The sequence below is a fragment of the Mytilus californianus genome, unplaced genomic scaffold, assembly GCF_021869535.1.
Source record: "Mytilus californianus isolate M0D057914Y unplaced genomic scaffold, xbMytCali1.0.p SCAF_3, whole genome shotgun sequence".
Taxonomy (NCBI): domain Eukaryota; kingdom Metazoa; phylum Mollusca; class Bivalvia; order Mytilida; family Mytilidae; genus Mytilus; species Mytilus californianus.
In genome coordinates, this window is record NW_026262679.1 from 21,631,329 (window position 1) to 21,652,025 (window position 20,697).

At 33.1% G+C, this 20,697-nt stretch overlaps 1 protein-coding gene across 6 annotated transcripts in view; it reads right to left on the bottom strand.

Annotated features, from left to right (window-relative positions):
- Positions 1–20,697, bottom strand: part of LOC127734119 (heat shock 70 kDa protein 12B-like) — a 151,737-nt gene that overhangs the window by 49,127 nt on the left and 81,913 nt on the right. Inside the window, exons 1-2 of one of the 6 annotated variants that reach the window (XM_052243780.1) lie at positions 17,524–17,615; positions 17,199–17,314 (exon numbers count right to left, since the gene is read on the bottom strand). The exons of 3 other annotated variants lie outside the window; for them this stretch is intronic. The gene's annotated coding sequence lies outside the window, so the exon portion shown is untranslated. Of the gene's footprint in view, positions 1–17,198; positions 17,315–17,523; positions 17,616–20,697 lie in introns of those variants that run through there. 2 more of the 6 variants (XM_052243781.1, XM_052243778.1) reach the window with 2 other exon arrangements.

Genomic DNA, 20,697 nt, shown 5'->3' on the forward strand with positions numbered 1-20,697 from the left:
ACTGTTACACTAGAACATACTGTTTCAGAAGACGTTGTACCACTCGTCGTAGTTTGTTTTGTTTTTTTAGCAATGGAGAAGGTTGAATTCTCAGAAAATATTAAATATCGCCACATGATTACGTACCTGTCCTTAACGATCAGGATGTTGTCAGTAATTGTTTTTAGTTATATAATATTTGACCTTCTGGAAATTTGATGATGATGGCAGCTATTTAATTATTATATTAATTCATAACTTTTTTCGACCCGGAGCGATTTAGGGCTTGACATATTACAGAGAAATTTGACCCAAAGTTGTAGTTTTGGAGAGGAGGGGATGCCTGATTGTAGAGTTGCTGTTTAATTTACATATCTTCTATATCGCATGTTATATATTTGAGAGAATATAGAATATTTCGATTTTTCACTAAAAACATCTGTTTGCCCTGTACAGTTAACGTACAGACAACGTTAGATAATAGATTTTAAACAGTTTTACTACGTATAGTATGTGATTTTGAAAGTTTTCAAATATGTATCTATTAACAGCAGCGTTTGGAATAGCTACTTTACATTTTTTTGACTTTTCGCAAAGTGGAAATATAATTGGCATAGTTCATTTAAATTTTTTAAAAGCAACAAAAGAATTTCATTTCCCATTTCGATTCCGCGTGAACTGTTTTGTTTGTACCTGATGTGCACATTCTCATGTGAGATGTTTAGTTTATGCCTGATGTGCACATTCCCACGTGAGATGCTTAGTTTATACCTGATGTGCACATTCCCACGTGAGATGCTAAGTTTATATCTGATATGCACATACCCACGTGAGATGCTTAGTTTATATCTGATATGCATATTCTCACGTGTGATGTTTAGTGTATGCCTGATGCGCACATGCTACGTGAGATGTTTAGTTTTTACCTGATATGCACAGGCCGACGTGAAATGCTTAGTTTATACCTGATGTGCACATTCCCACGTGCGATGTTCACTTTATGCTTGATGTGCACATACCCACTTGAGAAGCTTAATTTATACCTGATGTGCAAATTCAAATGTGAAGTGCTTAGTTTATACCTAATGTTCACATTCCCATGCTTACTTTATACCTGATGTGCACATTTTCACGTGAGATCCTTAGTTTATACCTGATGCGAACATTTCCAAGTAAGATGTTAAGTTTTTACCTGATGTGCATATTCCGATGTGAGATACTTAGTTTATACCTGATGTGCACATTCCCACATGAGATGTTTAGTTTTTACCAGATATGCACATACCCACTTGAGGTGCTTAATTTATACCTGATGTGCACATTCCCATGTAAGGTGCTTAATTTATACTTGATATGCACATTCCAACGCTTAGTTTATACCTGATGTGCACATTCCCACGTGAAATTCTAAGTTTATACCTGATGTGCACATTTCCACGCGAGATGCTTAGTTTATACCTGATGTGCACATTCCCACGTGAGATGCTAAGTTTATACCTGATGTGCATATTTCCACGCGAGATGCTTAGTTTATACCTGATGTGCACATTCCCACATGAGATGCTTGTTTTATACCTGATGTGCACATTCCGATGTTAGATGCTTAGTTTATACCTGATGTACACATTCCCACGAGAAATGCTAGTTTAAACCTGACGTGCACATTCCCATGTGAGATGCTTAGTTTATACTTGATGTGCACATTCCCATGTTAGGTGCTTAGTTTATACCTCATGTGCACATTCCCACGCTTAGTTTATACCTGATGTGCACATTCTCACGTGAGATGCTTAGTTTATACCTGATGTGCACTTCCCACATAAGATGTTTAGTTTATACCTGTTGTGCACACTCCTACGTGATATGTTTAGTTTTTACCTGATATGCAAATACCCATGCGAGATGCTTAGTTTATACTTGATGTGCACATTCGAACGTGAAATGTTTAGTTTATACTTGATATGCTCATACCCACGTGAGATGCTTAGTTTAATATACTTGATGTGCACATTCCCATGTACTAAGATGTTTAGTTTAATATACCTGTTGTGCACATTTCCGCATGAACTGTTTAGATGCATCCGTCCATATCGTTGGAACAGATAATACCCATCGTATTTCATGTGCCTTTATGGTTTTGCCCTTTTCAATAATCTGAGTCAATAAATGGTCTTTTAGTGCTTTGATAAATTTTGAAAAAACTTCTGAAGCGGCAAGAGTTTTCCCTGTTCCATCCTCAAGTTTTTGTTGTTTTAGATTCTGAAAAGATAGTACAAGTATCAGATGTAATCCGACGTTAGGAAATATGATGCTCTTATCTGACAAGAATACATTTTAAAAGTTCCTTTCGTTTTTAAAATCAATATACTTGTATCGTCTGTTTTAAGGATAAAAATATTTTAAAGAACGTCATGCTTTTTAATGTACTGTATAAAATCAAATCTATCCCTTTGAAGAATATCGATATCATTGAAAGGAAAGGATATGGAGTCAAAAACAATTGAAATACTTGGAAAACAATTTGTATAAATGAAACAATGTCTACGTTGCTATTGTTCCATTTCGGCAACACAAAAATAAAATGTCGTCGACGATAAACTACAAGTTTATTGCTTACCAGTTACAGCAAGGTCAAAACGACCACTTACATTACAAAAGCACGTGCTTAAATCTTAGTACACATTCTGTCTTCGCAATGCACAGAAGTTGCATCATTTTATGTTTGGTCATGTAAAAAATCAAATTATAAGGTCAAATGTAGTGTTTGAATTTCAAATATGCGTGTAATATAGTTTTGTAAGTGTTTATAAATTATATTCATTTCAAATATATATATATATATATATATCAGCTTTACAAAGTATGTGGTGCAATTATGAACAAATAAAAAAAAACGATTTGCATTCTAAATGTCATTACCTCATTGTCATACAGTATCATTTTGAAACGATGAAAGAAGTAATAATCTTCTTGATTTTCATTGCCCTCTTCCTCTAACTGTGAATAATCACTTTCCGCTTCATATCCAAAGGATTTTATCTTTCTGCTACTGTCGAGAAGAATACAGGTAGGTGTCTTCAGTGACATTAGTTGTGCGTTACCTGCATTCCAGGTCTGGTTAGAATGAATCCTTAGTGGATCACGTTTGAAATCACTCCTAAGAGAAAATGCATACCCAGAATAGGCTGTACCAAGGTCTATAGACGCAACCATTAAATAGTCACACATTGTTTACTGTTGTTTCGTAATTTTCAGATAAAATACATCTGAAAAAGAAACAATTGTAATAGTAAGTGAAAATGGTGCCATACTGATCTCACTTTGTTATATTCGGAAATAAAGACATGCACAAATTATGTTATTATTATATTAATACTGACAACATTGGTGTATTTTGTTATTTAAAAGCAACAATATCAGTTGAGTTCAATGTTAGGTTAATTCCATCTTCAGTCAACGGTAGTGATGAGGAAAAATCTGTACTTTGGTGAATGTTTTATCCGATTGTTCGTTCGTCAGCATAATAATTGTATCCACGAATCCTCTAACTCTAGTAGAGGTCATTAATTTAAAGAAAAATTATAACCCTCCTGTGCACTTTTTTTTTAATTTTGCAGCTGTATATTTATGCGTTTTATCTCACCTAACCTAAAAGGTCATGTGAGCTTTTGTCATCACTTGGTGTCCGTTGTCGTCGTCTGTCCGTCGTCGTAAACTTTAAAATAAAATATCCTTCGCTAAAACTAATGTGCCACATGTTACCAAATTTTACAGGAATATTCCTTAGGGTACATTTATCTTGTCTTAAAAGTATATCCGGGATTCGATCCACCAACAAGCACAGACACTGTAGCTTAAATCTAGAAGGGTTAAAATTCAGTGTTTGTCTTATGCATGTATCTTAAAACATCTTATAGCAATATATACTAGATAAAAAATTATCAGCAGATCAAGGTCTATCTCCTGTGTAATCTTCAAAAATAGGACAATCCATTTTGATATTATTGCCCCAGAAATATATTTTGTTGGCAAATTTCGGTTATATTCCTGAAAACTATAACAGATAGTTAGACTTTTCAACAGTAAAAATGACAATAAAACCTGCAAATTAGTCACAATGACCGAAATCATGTATTGACCCCTTATATGAGTTATTGCCCCTGAAAGACAATTTTTACCTTTTTTTGCGGAAATTTGAAAAATAGAGATAAAATATAAAAAGCAAAAAAATTCAGCGAAATAAGATTAATAAATGAGGTAATATGGTATAATTGTCAATTGAAACCATTTATGAGTTATAGCCCTAAAAGTAATTTTTGACCGTTTTTGCAGAAACCAGAATAAAAAGAGAGAAACTGTACCTATAAATAATGTTCAGTAAAATAAGATTTCCAAGTATATCAATATCGTTGAAATCGCCAGTTGCTTCCTAACAAGAGTTATTACCTTTAAAACAATATTTTTACGCATAAATCATATAATAAAAACAATAAGTAGATATAAGAAGATGTGGTATGAATGCCAATGAGACAACTCTCAATCCAAGTCACAATATGTAAAAGTAAACCATTATAGGTCAAAGTACGGCCTTTAATACGGAGCCTTGGCTCACACCGAACAGCAAGCTATAAGGGCCCCAAAAATGAGTAGTGTAAAACCATTCAAACAGGAAAATCAACGGTCTAATCTATATAAAAAATGAGAAACGAGAAACACTTATGAACCACATCAACAAACGACAACCACTGAACATCAGGTTCCTGACTTAGGACAGGTGCAAACAAATGCAGCGGGTTTAAACGTTTTAACAGGCGTCAACTTTCACCCTACCTGAAACAATAGTGTAACATCACAACATAGAAAGACACATTATAAAATATCAATTGAAATGGCTTAACTCAATCAAAAGACATATTAACAAAAACAAGTCCACATACACTGAACGAATAAATTTGATCTATGACACAATGTAAATACAAAATTAATAAAACAATGGGGTTAGATGTTTAACAATATCAGAAAGACAACTATGACCTTGGACAAAATGCCGCCAAATAAAATAGCATACACGGGTAAATAAAAATAATTTTGTTGTAAGGTATACATGGAGTACGGAAATAATTTTTACAAAATAAATAATTTTGTTGTTTCTAGTAAGAGAACAAAAGTGAAAATTTGTCGTCATACTAAACACTTATCAAAGGTGGTATATTTTAAAAATAGTGAGCCTAGATATAACACCGAATAAGCAAACATTAAAGAACAAAAATACATTACAAATTGTATCAACAGGTCAAATTAACACGAAAGTACGATTTGAGAGTACTCGCAGTTACCGAAAGCTAGTTAAAAGCCAAAAACAATTAATAATAAAAAAATCATGCTTCAGAGACTATAATCAACTAAAACACATCACAGGGATTTAGTGTTTCAACGTCATGAACAGTCAAAGAAGACATGACTTTTGCAATGCCAAAATAAAAGTATCGACAGGCAGTAGGATAGTTAGGAGTTAACCTGTTAATAAATATGTATAATGTAATATATAGATAGAGTAATCTCTATATAGAAAATGAACGTGGATGTGTATTTATACATAAAAAAAAACGTTTGAAAAGAATACAAATTTAGTTATGTTTTAATCTGCTGATGACAAAATCGATATTTGTGCCAATGTAAACTATATTCAAAGATCTAATTACAACATTGGTAAGATAACCTTTACTAATAAGTTTGTTTTAAGGTTCGATTAGTTTACACGGATCACATAGTGATTTCCGCGCTTTTAGTACAATATTACCGTAAAATTTAGGTGAAATACCGTTTTTAATAAGTTTTCTACAGGTACAGCCAAATTTACTAATCAAATCTTTGTATCTATGAAAGAATTTAGTAAATGTTTTAAGCAATTTATGGTAACGAAATCCCTGACTTAACAATTTACCAGTGATGCATTGATTACGTTCGTTAAAATCTAAGACATCACTACACACACGGGCATAACGAACGAGTTGGGATATATAAACACCGTCTAAAAAGGGAAAATTAACAATAGGCAATGAAATATCGTCTCTTTTGTCGTAAATTTTAGTATGGAGTTTCCCTTTAAAAATTGAAATGTCTAAATCTAGAAAAGGACAACTACTGCTGTCTATGTTAGATTTATTTAAAGTAAGTTCCTTTGGGTAAATTTCGGTAGTATATTTAGAGAACTCTGGATTATTTAACAAAAAATATCATCAAGATAACGGTAGGTATTGTTGAATGTATCAACCAAAAGTAACAATGACGTGTCTTTACTGAGTTTGGTGATCTACAAATAAGTCAAATGACTGAAGATGTCAAGCGACTCCTCATAGAAGTTATTTCCACTGAATAGTGAGTTTTAACCAAATTTTGCATTTTTGTAAAAAAAATATTTTAGATAGACAGAAACTTTAAAAAGAAAAAAGAAAATCGACAAATAAGTCAAGATGGCCAAGTTGTCTTGTAGGATTTGTTGCCCTTAAATGACGATTTCTTTTACTAATTTCATAATTTTGACAGTTATCTCGAAACCTTTAATAAATTATTAAAATGTCTGTTTGTTTTGCTCCCATATTGTTGTCAATATATTGAAATTCTATGCGACTGTCATACAAGTGAGAGGTTTATCTAGCTATAAAACCAGGTTTAATCCACCATTTTCTACATAAAGAAATGCGTGTACCGAGTAAGGAATATGACAGTTGTTTTCTATTCGTTTGCATTATTTGGTGTGTTTGAGCTTTTGATTTTGCCACTTGATAAAGGACTTTCCGTTTTGAATATTCCGTGGAGTTCGGTATTTTTGTCATTTTACTTTTTTTGTAAACAGTAAAATTGATCATCTATACAAGATCTTCAAAAATATCACTTAATATGATTAACAAATAAGCAAACATAACTAATTACAGCACATGTAAAAATAATTATCAAAATGTCTTATTTTTACCAAGTCAGCAATTCGGGCTCTTAGAAGCCTCATTTTCTTTCGATTGTATGCCCATAACATTGTATAAAACCTGGTCACTTGTTGAAGAATGTATGTTGACGTTTATTTGCCTTTTAGTTTGTTTTGTTTGTTTTTGTTTTTGTTTTTTTTTTTTGTCTATGGATCGCTGTATCATTTTACATATACCACACACATTTATAAAAATAAAATTACCAGATATGCAAATATGACCGTATTCCATTACAAAGTAAGCTTGTTTAACTCGACTCCACTATTTGGAATAGATATACGGAAGTACAAATATGAATAAAGAGTAGGGAGGCATTATTTTACAATCAACAGATCAGAATTATTAGTTTGACGTTATTGAGACAACAACACAATAACAATTTGATCTTGATACCAGTGACTGGGACATTTATTTCCTATAGAATCAATATTAAAGTATATGAACATATAGTATTACATGTATCCCACAAGTTAAAAAAGTCGCATGTTTAATTAGTTCTATACACGTTATCATATATCCTTAACATTGAAATATACATGATCCCAACAGATAAAGTTTACATAGCCGATACCAAAATGTTAAATCAATTCCCATTGTTACATATTAACAAGCCATTTTCCCAAAACAAAGGTGAACAGTTTGAACCGGAAAATGATACATTTGTGTTTGTGTATCGATATATATTCGACTATATTGTGTCATAGATCAAACTGATTCGTTCAGTGTATGTTTACTTGTTTTGTTTATAGGTCTTTTTTATCTAGTTAAGTCATTTCAATTGATATTTTACAGTGTGTCTTTTTACATTGTAATATTACACTACTGTTTCGGGTTAGGGTGAAGGTTGGCGCCTGTTAAAATGTTTAAACCCACTGCATTTGTTTGCACCTGTCCTAAGTCAGGAGCCTGTTGTTCAGTGGTTGTCGTTTGTTGATCTGATTCCTAAGTGTTTCTCGTTTCTCGTTTTTTTTATTCCTGCTTGAATTGTTTTACACTAGTCATTTTGGGGCCCTTTATAGCTTGCTGTTCGGTGTGAGCCAAGGGTCCGTGTTGAAGGCCGTACTTTGACCTATAATTGTTTACTTTTTACACATTGTGACTTGGATTGAGAGTTGTCTCATTGGCACTCATACCACATCTTCTTATTTATATGTGTTCTTTGTGAACCGACAAAAACGATTGATTTGTGCTTCTACAAAGAACAACAAATACCTGTATCGGTTTGCAAAGAACACTGTTCAATCATTATAACGATTGTAGCGGTTTGCATTCGCCAATTAATTGTTTTCAAGTTCGCACAAAAAACTAAACTGCATGAAAATACTTTAATAATACATAAAAGTCCATATCAAACATGCACTAACAGCTACATGTAGTGATATAGATGTAGCGTAACATTAAAAAGTATGTATTATACCTGAAAAAATTTCCATTTAGATTTATATTAAAAGGCAAGAAAACAAGATTGGCAAAGTATTACCCGGTGGGAAATACGGGTGGGAAAATCCCGGTTTTCTCAGGCTGGGCAATACTCCCTGAAATAGTTCATACTGGGCAATACTGATTTTTTTCGCTTATTTCTACACAAAAAAGTAAGGAAATGGTGTAGTTAGAATTATAGCTAAATATATACATTTTATACAGATAACCATTGAGAGTCATTTTCAGAGGATTGAAAATTCAATATCTTCCTTTTCTCCAATAATTCTATGTAGGCAGAATATTATTAAGTTATGCACATTTCTTGATACCTTGTTTATAACCTAGCACTGTTTCAATAATCCAATGTTTGAAGAATTTTTTTTTTTAGTGAAATGTAAATTTTAATGGTGTGTTCACATTTCTCCAACATTTTATATTTTTGTCTACAGGTAAATAATTTCTTGTTGGAGAAACGTGATATTTTGGCAAAAGGGATTAATGAAATTTACCTGTAAATGGAGTTGCAGTGATTCCAGCTTAAATTAACTTTTGAATAATCTGACGGGTTGAAATTGTCAAAATTGAAAAAAAAATATTTCATTAAAGAACACTTATGTACAAAAGAGTGATTAACAACGAAACTATTTTACAATCGCATGAAATAATTAACAATGTTAACGCTAATGAACAAATGCACTTTAAAAACCTGAAAATGGAAAATTCTTTAAATTGAGGGCAAATTAATAGTTTTATACAAAGCACAAAAAGTTTAATTAATAAACAAGAGCGCACACGCTGAAAGGTTTTGCCTGCTTTTCTTACCATGATTGAATTTATGTTGAAAGTCTGTAATATGAGAGTTTTACTACAAATACCACATAAACTCAACTACGGTAATGATACATCTACATTTTTGTAAATGAGGTTTTAATATAGTATCTGAGAAACAATTATTGTGTGTAGTGAAAAAAGCATCAAAGTAATTTTGGCGAATGCTCGCTGCGCAGATTTACGGGTAGTTGTCTCAAAGTCAGTGAAGAATATCTGTGGTGCTAGTTGAAGTTGGTTATGTTGACAAGCAGTATATAGCATGTTGAATAAGCGGTCGTACATGTATGTCTGTTCACTTTTATTGGGTATAAGACTAAAGACGAGTTGGTACATAACTTCATCGACCATTGCGTATATTGTGTAGAGTTGAACTAACTGGGAATGGTACCCTTCAACTGTTCAAAGGAGTTGTATTCGTTCACTTTATTTATTGTCATTGATGCATCTATTAGTTTACAAGATTGTTTTGAAGAATTTCTTTCTTTCTATAAAGAATCAAACTGGCACCAAAAAAAATACTACTAACGATTTTACATTCCCCGTTACCGGAAATATATTCGATAACATCAATAAAGAACTTAATATGCCAATAAGTAGAGAAGACATCATTAAATGTGTCCATAACTTAAAGAACAACAAGGCGTGTGCCGATGTTAATATTGTAAATGAACATATAAAGGCCTCTATTGATACATTCATTAACATTTTCAATTCAATTTGATATTTGAAACGGGGAAAATTCCAGAGTCATGGTTGATAGGGACCATCAAAACATTCTATAAAAATAAAGGCGATAAATATAACCTATGTACTAAAGACCAATCACTGTTGTACGCTGCTTTGAGAAAGATTTTCACTTCTATATGAAAAAACAGACTTAATAAATTTCCAGACCAATTTCTTCTATTAAGAATAAACAATATGGATGCCATAGAGGTTATTCTACTGTTAATTATATGTTTATTCTATATTCCTTTTTCGATTTTGTTTATGGATAAGTCGTGGTAATGTAAAGACTATCTTATAATATGGGAAAGTTTATTAAAACTGTGTTTTAGGCATTAGATGACACAACGAATACGATGAAATGGTAGGAATTATTTAAGTTTCCTAATTGTTAGTATGAATGCAAATCATGTAATCCATCATTTAGGAACATCTTCTCGTTTATCTACAGTTCAAATCAATAAATTCTAAATTTTACTTACAACTAAAGTTTATTCAACAGCCAATAATTGATTCCAGAAAACGTTTTCATTAAGTAAGGTTATTAATTCAAATTGAAATGTTCATATAAAATGTCTTTATATGAAATTCAAAGGTTGTTTTAAGCCCCTATATGTAAATACTAATCCTACCAACTACGGATCCAGTAATCTGAAGTTTTGTAAACGTATTTCTTTAAGATTTAAGTTATATTTGGTTTAAAGGGCTTTTTTCTTTCTTTCCTACGTTGTGAGTTCGAATCCCGCACGGGGCAGGTGCACTCGACTCCAATCTTAATTGACTAGGATTGTCAGTTTTCCTACCGAAGGTCGGTGGTTCTCTCCGGGCACTCCGGCTTCCTCCACCAATAAAAACTGACCGCCACGAAATAGCAGAATAGTGTTGAAAGTGGCGTTAAGCACCAATCAATCAATCAATCTTACTTTCCATATGCATTGCATTGGTTATATTTACTCTTGACTTTGATTTTAAACTTATTGATACTCAAATTATAACTTTAACGATACCAATTTTTTCTACACCAGCAAACTTCTAGTACGGCGGCTACAAGCATATTTCAGAAGAATTGTGCACATCCTGCTACAAGCATGAAATTTGGCATAAATTTTCCTCAACCATTACTCTTTTAATTCAGATAGGGAGGCATTTGAAAAAAAGCTCTCACTTACGGTAAAATCCTATTCAAGTCAATTTCGACTAAAAGTATATTTATAGGCGTACTACAAAACAAAACTGCATCAAATTTGGCACAAACCTTTCTTGTGTGTCTCTTATTGATATCATATTAAGCAGACTTTTATAAAAATACCGTATTTCCGGAAAAATAAAAAAAAAATGGCAGAAAAAAATATTCAAATTTGGTAAATTTTGGTAAATTTTGGTATATTGTTTTGTTAAAAGATGTTGGTATTCGGATGAATCATTCAGTAAGTATATTATAGTTCATTTCATTCCCCAACATCAAATTCCCCCGATTATTTTTAGAATGATATGAATTATAGTCAACTGATTGAAGTCTAGAGATGTCCATCAAATCATTTCAGCTCATTGATACATTTGATGGACAAGTACCAACATCATCTCAAATAGGGGAACATGGCCCAGAAGTGGACTGGTCTAAATGCATATTTTGTCAAACTGATAGTTGTGAAACACTACAATGCCTGCATCTGCAAAGTAGAGTGACACAAATGCTGGATATAAAACATTATCCGAAAACCTTGAACAATTTAATGAGATAAACTGCTTACCAACCTGGTTAGACTTTAAAAAAAAACAATGATTGGAGTGGTATTCAGAACACACTGATAAAGAGCAATGCTAAAATGCATAAAAAATGTAGTCTGAAATTCAATACTATGGAACTCAAAAGGGCTCAAAAGAGACAACATAAATATATATCCGATGATGGGCAAGCATCATTATTACAAGAGGCAAGAAAATCAACACGTCTGAGTGTACCCTGTAAAATAGGACTGAACGATTATGTATGTTTCTTTTGTAATACTATTGAGGAAAATGAGAGGTTATGTGAAGCAGCGACCTATGCCATTGACAATCGTGTTCGTGAATGTGCTCAAAAGCTACAGGACACTGCCATACTAGCAAAGGTAAGTGCAGGAGACCTTGTAGCCAAAGAGGCAAAATATCACGCGAGGTGCTTACTAGATCTCTATCGAAAAGCCTCAAGAGTGGCTAATGACGATGATTCTGAAGGAGGAACACAGACATGAATCAGCCATGGAATTGAATTAGCTGAATTAGTAAGCTTTATAGAAGAATCTAGAAGTGAAGATAATGTTGCACCAGTATTCAAGATGTCAGATCTTTCAAAAATGTATGGTAACAGATTGGAGAAAATGGGAGCCGAACAAGAAAGTAGAGTCCATAGTACGAGATTGAAGAATAGATTATTGACGTATATACCTGATATTGAGGCTTATAAGCAAGGTCGGGAAAATTTATTAGCATTTAAAGATGACATTAGACCAGCCTTACGAAGGGCGTGTGAGGAAGATTATGACTCAAATTATATGCAGATATATAAGGCTGTGAAGATTGTTAGAAGTGATATGATAACAACATCTTCAGAAATCAATGGTACATTTGCTGCAGATTGTCAAGAAAAATCAGTACCACGATCTCTTTTAACGTTAGTGAATATGTTACTGTATGGACCAGACATAACAACTGATTCCTTTTCCCAAGAAACGTTATCCATTGCTCAAATGCTGATTTTCAACAGTCATAAAAGAATTCAAAAGTTCAACAAACAGACATGCAAAATCAAGAGAAACACCTTCACATATGTATTTGGGAATAGTGATTCATTGTCAAACAAGGAAGATAGGATTAATTGACAAAATCTATAAACTAGGATTGTCAGTATCATATGATCGAATTTTATCAGTATGAGCATCTCTTACCAATACAATTTGTAAGCAGTATCAAGAAGACGGATATGTTTGTCCTCCGTCGTTACGGATAGGCCTTTTCACTACTACCGCCGTAGATAATATTGATCATAACCCTAGCTCAACGACAGCAAAAGATTCATTTCATGGAACAGGAATTTCTCTCTTCCAATATGTGACTAGTCAAATGAATGGACAACACCGAATAGATTTCCAGTTAACGGACATCCATGATGGGCGAGTGACTGAAAGTTTGCCTGATTCATATGCTGTTGTAAAACCAGCTGTTTTGAAGACAAATGTACCTGTTATTCCTATGACAGATAGTGCATGTAAAGGATGTACTGATGACTTACAAGAAGCAGTTCAGAACGAATACAGGTGGATTGAAACTGTTGCGGAAAAGACATTGGTTTTTCTTGGGGAGCCTATCATGCAGAACACGAACATATCAAGGATTTTGAACCATGCGTATCAGCACTTCTACTACTCTTTGAAGAAGAGGCTAAATCTGTGGCAATGATAAAGCACTCATTTGATGTTATAAAGACTAGTGTCGATGCGTTAAATCCTGACCAGAACTCTACGGTGAAAACAAGTTCATAGTAATGTTCGGTGGACTTCATATTGAAATGTCAACGTTTAAGACCATTGGAGATTGGTTGGAAGGATCTGGTTGGACAACTGTGCTGACACAAGCTAATGTTGCATCTTCTGGAAAAGCTGAGGAATCTGAATGCTAGTCACGTAACAAGGACGAGACGTGCTCATCAGATATCTGCATGTTGTTTGTACATCTTGCTGAAGGCTGCTTACCAGGAATACACTGACAATGAGGAAGTTGATCATAAACTGGACATGGAGGAGTGGTGCTTGCAAATGTCTACAGAAAGAATTCAGTTCCATTACTGGTTTCTAACTCTGAAACTTGAATTAGATGCGCTCATTTTCATCAGAGCCATAAAAGAAGGGCATTTTAAAATGTACATAGATGCACTTACTAGAATCATCCCTTGGTTCTTTACACTGGATCATATTCACTACTCAAGATGGTTACCGGTTCATGTTCGTGATATGACAGCTCTTTCCTCTACCAATCATGATGTCCTTGTTGAGTTTTTGTCAGGGAAATTTGTTGTGCACAAAACAAAAAGAAAGTTTTCTGCAATAGCAATAGACCATGCTCATGAGCAGAACAATGCAATAATAAAGTCTGATGGTGGTGCAGTTGGATTAACTGAAAATCCTGTAGCTAACGGCGATGGATGATTGCAGGGCCTGAAATGACAAGGTTGACAAAAGAGTTTGAGAGCACTATAAGTGATTTTGAGGTAGAAGAAGACGAACATCACCATGAAGATAAGACTAGTGTTCAAAAGTCATTTTTGAAGGTTGTTTGGTCGATGGTAGAAGTAATGGATGAGTTAGGGAATCCGTTCATGGAAGATAGTCAGGATTTGCTTGTCCTTGATACGAAGGATATAGCATCAACATCTGTCGTTGATACTATCCGCAAAATAGAGAAGATCGGTAAAACACAGTATGAAAAGTACATAGAAGACAGACTGACAAAACGAACTGTTCCAATTTTTGATCCAATCAAGAAAAATGCAATCGCATTACTTAGAACTCCTCATGGGAAGACTGTTTCGGCAATGAAGGACAAAATAAGCATACTGAAAAGTGATGTGTCGTTATTTTCAAGACTCTATATATCTTGTCAGACAAGAGGTGGCGACATGGAAGTCTTCTTTGCTCATGAAAACAATATAAATCCACCAGCATTGAGCCAGAATGGGAAAATGCGTCTCGGAACCAAATCGGATCTTCTCAGTAAGTGTTTAGAACCATTGACAATAACGACAGGTGATGTCCCTGAGGTGGATGTTTTAGTTATTGACGGAGCAGCAATTGTGAATATGCTTAAACCATCAACATCTCGTACCTTTGACGATTATGCTGATTTGATATTCTGTCCTTACATTAGGAAACACCTGGAAACTGTAGCAAGAGTGGATGTAGTCTGGGATGCGTACATAGACAACAGCTTGAAGGCTGCCACAAGAAGCAAAAGGGGAAAGGGAATACGCAGACGAGTCCAGGGTAAAAATAAAATTCCTCAAAATTGGCAAAGTTTTCTGAGAGCTTGCTCAAAAAAATTTTGCGGAAAAGGTAGTTGTAGCAACAAATGCTCCGGATGTTTTATGTTATCTACCACGTGATGATGTTTCAAGTTTAGCACCATGTTCACATGAAGAGGCTGACACTAGAATCATGGTGCATGTGTCTGATGCAGCGAAACACGGACTTAAACGAGTCGTGATTCGAACAGTCGATACTGATGTTGCTGTCATTGCTGTTTCGCTATTCCGTAAAATTAGGGCAGACGAACTATGGCTTGCGTTTGGGAGTGGAAAAAGCTTCAGATATATATTTATTCATGACCTTTCAAGTGCACTAGGCATTGAGATATCACACACACTTCCTGTGTTCCATGCCTTTACCGGTTGTGATACCGTATCTTCGTTTAGAAAAGGAAAAAAGACTGCGTGGGATACATGGATGGCATTTGAAGATGTGACTTTAGCATTCAGCATAATGATTGATCAGCCTACATCACCAGATATGGAATTTATAATGGCATTGATAGAACGATACGTGGTTTTAATGTACGATCGAACAAACACATCAGATGGGGTTAATGAAGCAAGAAAACAACTGTTTGCGCAAAAGGGAAGACTAATTGAGGCTATTCCGCTGACTCGGTCTAGTCTTTTCCAGCATGTAAAACGTGCAATATACCAAGGCGGGTGTGTATGGGGAACGAGCTTGGAATTGGTTCCATTGCTACCTAGTCCAGGCGCTTATGGATGGCAAAGGGACATAGATGATCAATGGGAACCCTTTTGGACAGCTCTTTCTGAGGCCTCGTCATCTTGTCAGGAGCTTATACATTGTGGATGTAAGAAAGGATGCGGCGGTCGTTGTAAATATGAAAAATCACGTCTCCCGTGCACTGCTTTATGTGCTTGTGATGGTGATTGTTAATAGACATGTGTTGCGGCCATATATCAGTAATTTTAAAGATGTTTTAGTACTTTGGTACTTTAGTGACTATTCTTTTTAAATCAATCTATCCAAAACTGTACATTGAGGATACAGACTGAGTTTTCAAATCTCCGCCATATTTTTTTTTATTGTATTAAAACATTTTAACATAATAGTGAATTATTGGTTTGAGTATAACTTAAAGTCAAAAGTTTAATGACCGGCACAAAAAACACTTTTTTTACATTTTGAAAAAAGAGGAATATATTATGTGATTTTAAAGACATATGACCTATACATTGTATCCGTGAGCAGCACCAAAGAAAGGTTCCTGTACAATATGATAATAGTAGCAATACATTCAAACACATTTCAATTACCCTCCCAAATAAATACGCTTACTTTAGTACAATGTCCGTATTGGATTTTACCGGAAGTAGGGTTTCCAAAGACTTATAATCTCTAAATGTATCCAAAAGTAGCACATAACAAAGGTTCTAGCCGAATATAAAGATAGTAGCATGATTATAACACCTTTTCACATACCAGCCTTCGATATTGGGCTGATTTAAGTATACTGTCCGCCATTTTGAATTTTACCGGAAGTGAGACATTTTTTTCAAATGCTTCCCTATCTGAAATCAAAGAGTAATACTAGAGGAAGCGTTGTGCCAAGTTTCATGCTTTTAGCAGGATGTACACAATTTTTCATGAAGCCGCCGTACTATTCAACTTATTTTGTTTTTTGTTTGTTTAATTATTAAATTTTAAATCAATTTCAATCATAAAATTTAACCCCTTCAAGCTGATAAATGATTTCGGGCAGTAGTAACTCATAACTAACTGTTAGTAGGTATAAACAATAGAACATGATTTACATTCATTCTTCACAGTTAAGAGACCAAAAATCCTACAATTCCATTGGTCCAGAGCACTTTGTTATATTATAATAATAGTTATACAATAATATTGCTAGATAAACACCATAAGAGGACAATTGTCATGAACACTTGTACAAATGAAAAAGCTGATTGTTGTTATATCAACAAATCTGTGTTATAATTTGAATGATTTCTTATCAAATAGTGACGTACAAATAAGTATGCTTAAAATTAGTAAAGAAAACTTAAGCAATAAACAAAATTTAGTGAAAATTTTTAATATTAGATATATATATTTTAAGCAAACAAAATATTAAATTCTTTGGCTTCATAAAAACTGTTTAACTGATTTAGACAAAATGGCAATTTAATAGATTTTAGTAGGATTATTGAGAAAGCTTTTCACATGTTACCCATTATTATTGCCCAGTATTACTGTAAAACCAAATAAAACCAAGTAAAATCCGAGTTTTCCCAGTATTTCCCACTTGGCTTGGCAATATGGATAAAACCCGGGGTTTTGCCAACCCTGCAAGAAGAGTGTAAAATTTCATTATAAGATAAGATAAGAAAACTTTATTTTGATTCGGCATGGTTTAAAACATACAAACATAAGCTCTTGAGAGCTTTTCATCGAATATATATTACAATAACACATATAACATAAAACATCTTCTACGTGCATATGAAAACAAAACAAATTAAACATAAAATGCGAAAAGACGTAATTTACAGTACCTCTAACAGTTGTCCTAGTGCCAATACGTTTGTAGTTTAATTTAAAAAACTAATAATATATCTATATGTAAAACTTGATTTCAACGAATCGTCGAATTCATAAATTAAATCAAGGAAGTAGGTTAACATGGATAATAATAGAACAGTGAGTTCTTATTACAGATCTATTTTGAACAGACTGAAGTTCTCTATCCTTACTTTAAATATTAGCATCGACTTGATTGAATGATACTACTTAATGTTCAAAGATGTTTTAGATATATTCGAGATATATAATGATGGCAGATCATTAAAAAATCTGTTAAATTTATTCACCAATTTTCTACAGTTTGGCATATATATATTTATACAGATACTCATCAATTATGAAGTATGTTATTTAATTAACCTCTTAATGTCTCGTATGTGTCGTTGATTATGTAGCTCATTGACGTAATACTCCAAATATCTTTTTATTCATGTTTATAAATTATTTTTTTCCTCAGGAAAAGGTTACTGGTGAAACATTATTAATAATTTGCTGACCCATTTCATTGGAAAGAAGTGTCTTATAATTATAAAATTTTATTAGTTAACTCAAGATTTAAAACCGTACATTGATGAGACAAGACAAGGTAAACCTATGTAATCAAGACAAGGTAAACCTATGTAATCAAGACAAGGTAAACCTATGTAATCAAGACAAGGTAAACCTATGTAATCAAGACAAGGTAAACCTATGTAATCAAGACAAGGTAAACCTATGTAATCGAACAATCAATATTGAAGTATGTTATTTCATTAAAAAACACAAAATATACGAATTTCTATCTAAAAATAGACAAAAATAAATCAGAAGCAAGATAAAGATTCATCGATTGAAATAATCGAATAAACTCAGTATAAAAACCCAAAGAACATAAACAGCGGAAGGATTTAGTAATCCTACTAATCTTACGACATATACCATATTTTATCAAAAGTTTAATAACATTGACAGTACCAAGTGTATTGCAACAGAAGCGTATTTCGACAATTTCTTCAGTGATGCTCGAGGCTTAAATTTTTGAAAGTCTAAAAACTAATACAAACGTCGAAGAGCTGATAAAACCAAACAGGACCAAAAGTAAAACCAAACCCGGACATGAAATCAGACCTATGCTACAGGGAGATACATTCCTTAATTCAAAATGATTTGGACATATGATAACATCAAATTTAAATCGAACAATATCCGTATTACGTGTTTCATAATAGAACAGAAATTATGTAACTGACATGAAGTGACACGAATTTGTGAGATAAAAAACACAGGCTTATCTGAAACCTTTATGGATTTATTCCAATAATGTATTTATACTTGAAAGGAAAATGAAAAAAATTAAATGCTTTCAGATTGAAAATTGGAAATAAAAGAAATGATTTAAATAAACTGGTGTAAAATTCATAGTTTAGTAATTCAAATCAACATGATATACATTGTATAATTAAAACGATTTACCATAATCATTTTCCCAGTTCCACGAACATAAAAAGGAAGTTAAAATTGTGATAGTTTTGTATAAGTGAAACTATAAAGATCAATTGTAGAGACTACATTCTCTCAGTCAGATTTTTATTACAGAAAGTATTACTTTAACCTCGTTACATACTGATTTTGATTTGTCTGTTCGTTGTCACAATTGTCTTTTTCACATCTTCATAGGTTGTTTTTTTCTACAAGGAATTTGGTTTTGATTGAAAATCGTTGGTAGTCAGTTATGTTTATTCACATCTACTGTGTAGAGCTTTACCCTTGTATAATGTTGGACTTCGTATTTCGGTATTTAGATTGTTCGGTTTGTTGGATTTTTTTTTTTTTTGTTTTTTTTTTTTTTTTGGAGAGAGAGAGTGTGTGTTGTTTTTTGTTTTTTGTTTATTTTTCTGTTTATTTTATTTTTTATTTTTTTTTGTTGGGTTTTCTTATTTGTTGCTTTGTTGCTTTGCATCACGGTGCGAAGATATTAGTTCATTAGTTACGTAACACACATCGGTACTCATTGGTTTCCTCATTATGTGGGACAGATTCTATTGGCTTTAATGATATAACTAATTGGGAACATGTCCCGGACAGGAAAAGATATTAGATACAGAAAAAATGCAGTATGAGTATTAAAAATCAGTTCCAATACTCGATCAATGAATAATTTTGCCTTTATGGTTTGCCCTGCTATATATCATGTCGCGTAAAATTCATATTGATAAATAGATTCAGGCAGTTAATTTTGAATTATTGATACAACAGTGTTATAAGTTTTTATAACTTGATCAAATCATAATAGATATATTGCATGACATGTAGAATATTAGCTTTTATTAATCTGATCGTCAAAGTTACTTAACTGTAGACTGAAAAATCATATTTTTTTTAAATCACACGGTATTTTCTGGTATTACCCCACCAATGAATTTTCAAATCAAAAGGAAGCTTTCTTCTGTCAGTTTTAATGTTGCCTTAACATTTTTGCGTGAATTGGTTGAAGCAAGCTTCAAGGAAGTGTTAATGGATAAACTACGGTTTACTATAATACGTCCCATCTATGACAGGTTTATAATATCACAATTATGAGTATATGCGCAAAGGAGATAAATAACACCTTTCCAATACTTAAACAATCACATAAACCACATCTTAATTAAAAGAATGACTCGAAAGCTTTTAAGAAATCTAAAACTTGTTTGTTTTGATGTTGTTTCATTTTTTAAATGTATGGTTCCTGGCTCGTTACATTGTAACATATACCCCCATATTTCCTGTTATTGATATCCTTAAGACATCACCTGCGAAGCCAATAAAGATGGAAGGATCTATGTTATGACATTCAATTATATCTATTCACAATTCTCTTAGGAAACAAAATGTAGAGCTAATGTCAAAACTTAAACCTCCAACAGTCAGACGTAATTTTGAATATATAGAAAGTAAAGAAGTCGTACGACGCTATGATGTTATAATTTCTCACGATAAGAGCGACAGTACATTGCTTAACCTTAGAAAATAAGCAAAATCGATAAAGGGCTTTAAACGTTTCTTTCTAAACCAAAAAGAGGTTATATTGCTTTTAGATTAATTTAATTCCTGCAAAATTTTATATTCTTAAAACTTAAAGAAATCTACTACCTGAAATTTAGTTTGTGTTTAAGGGTCAGCATATC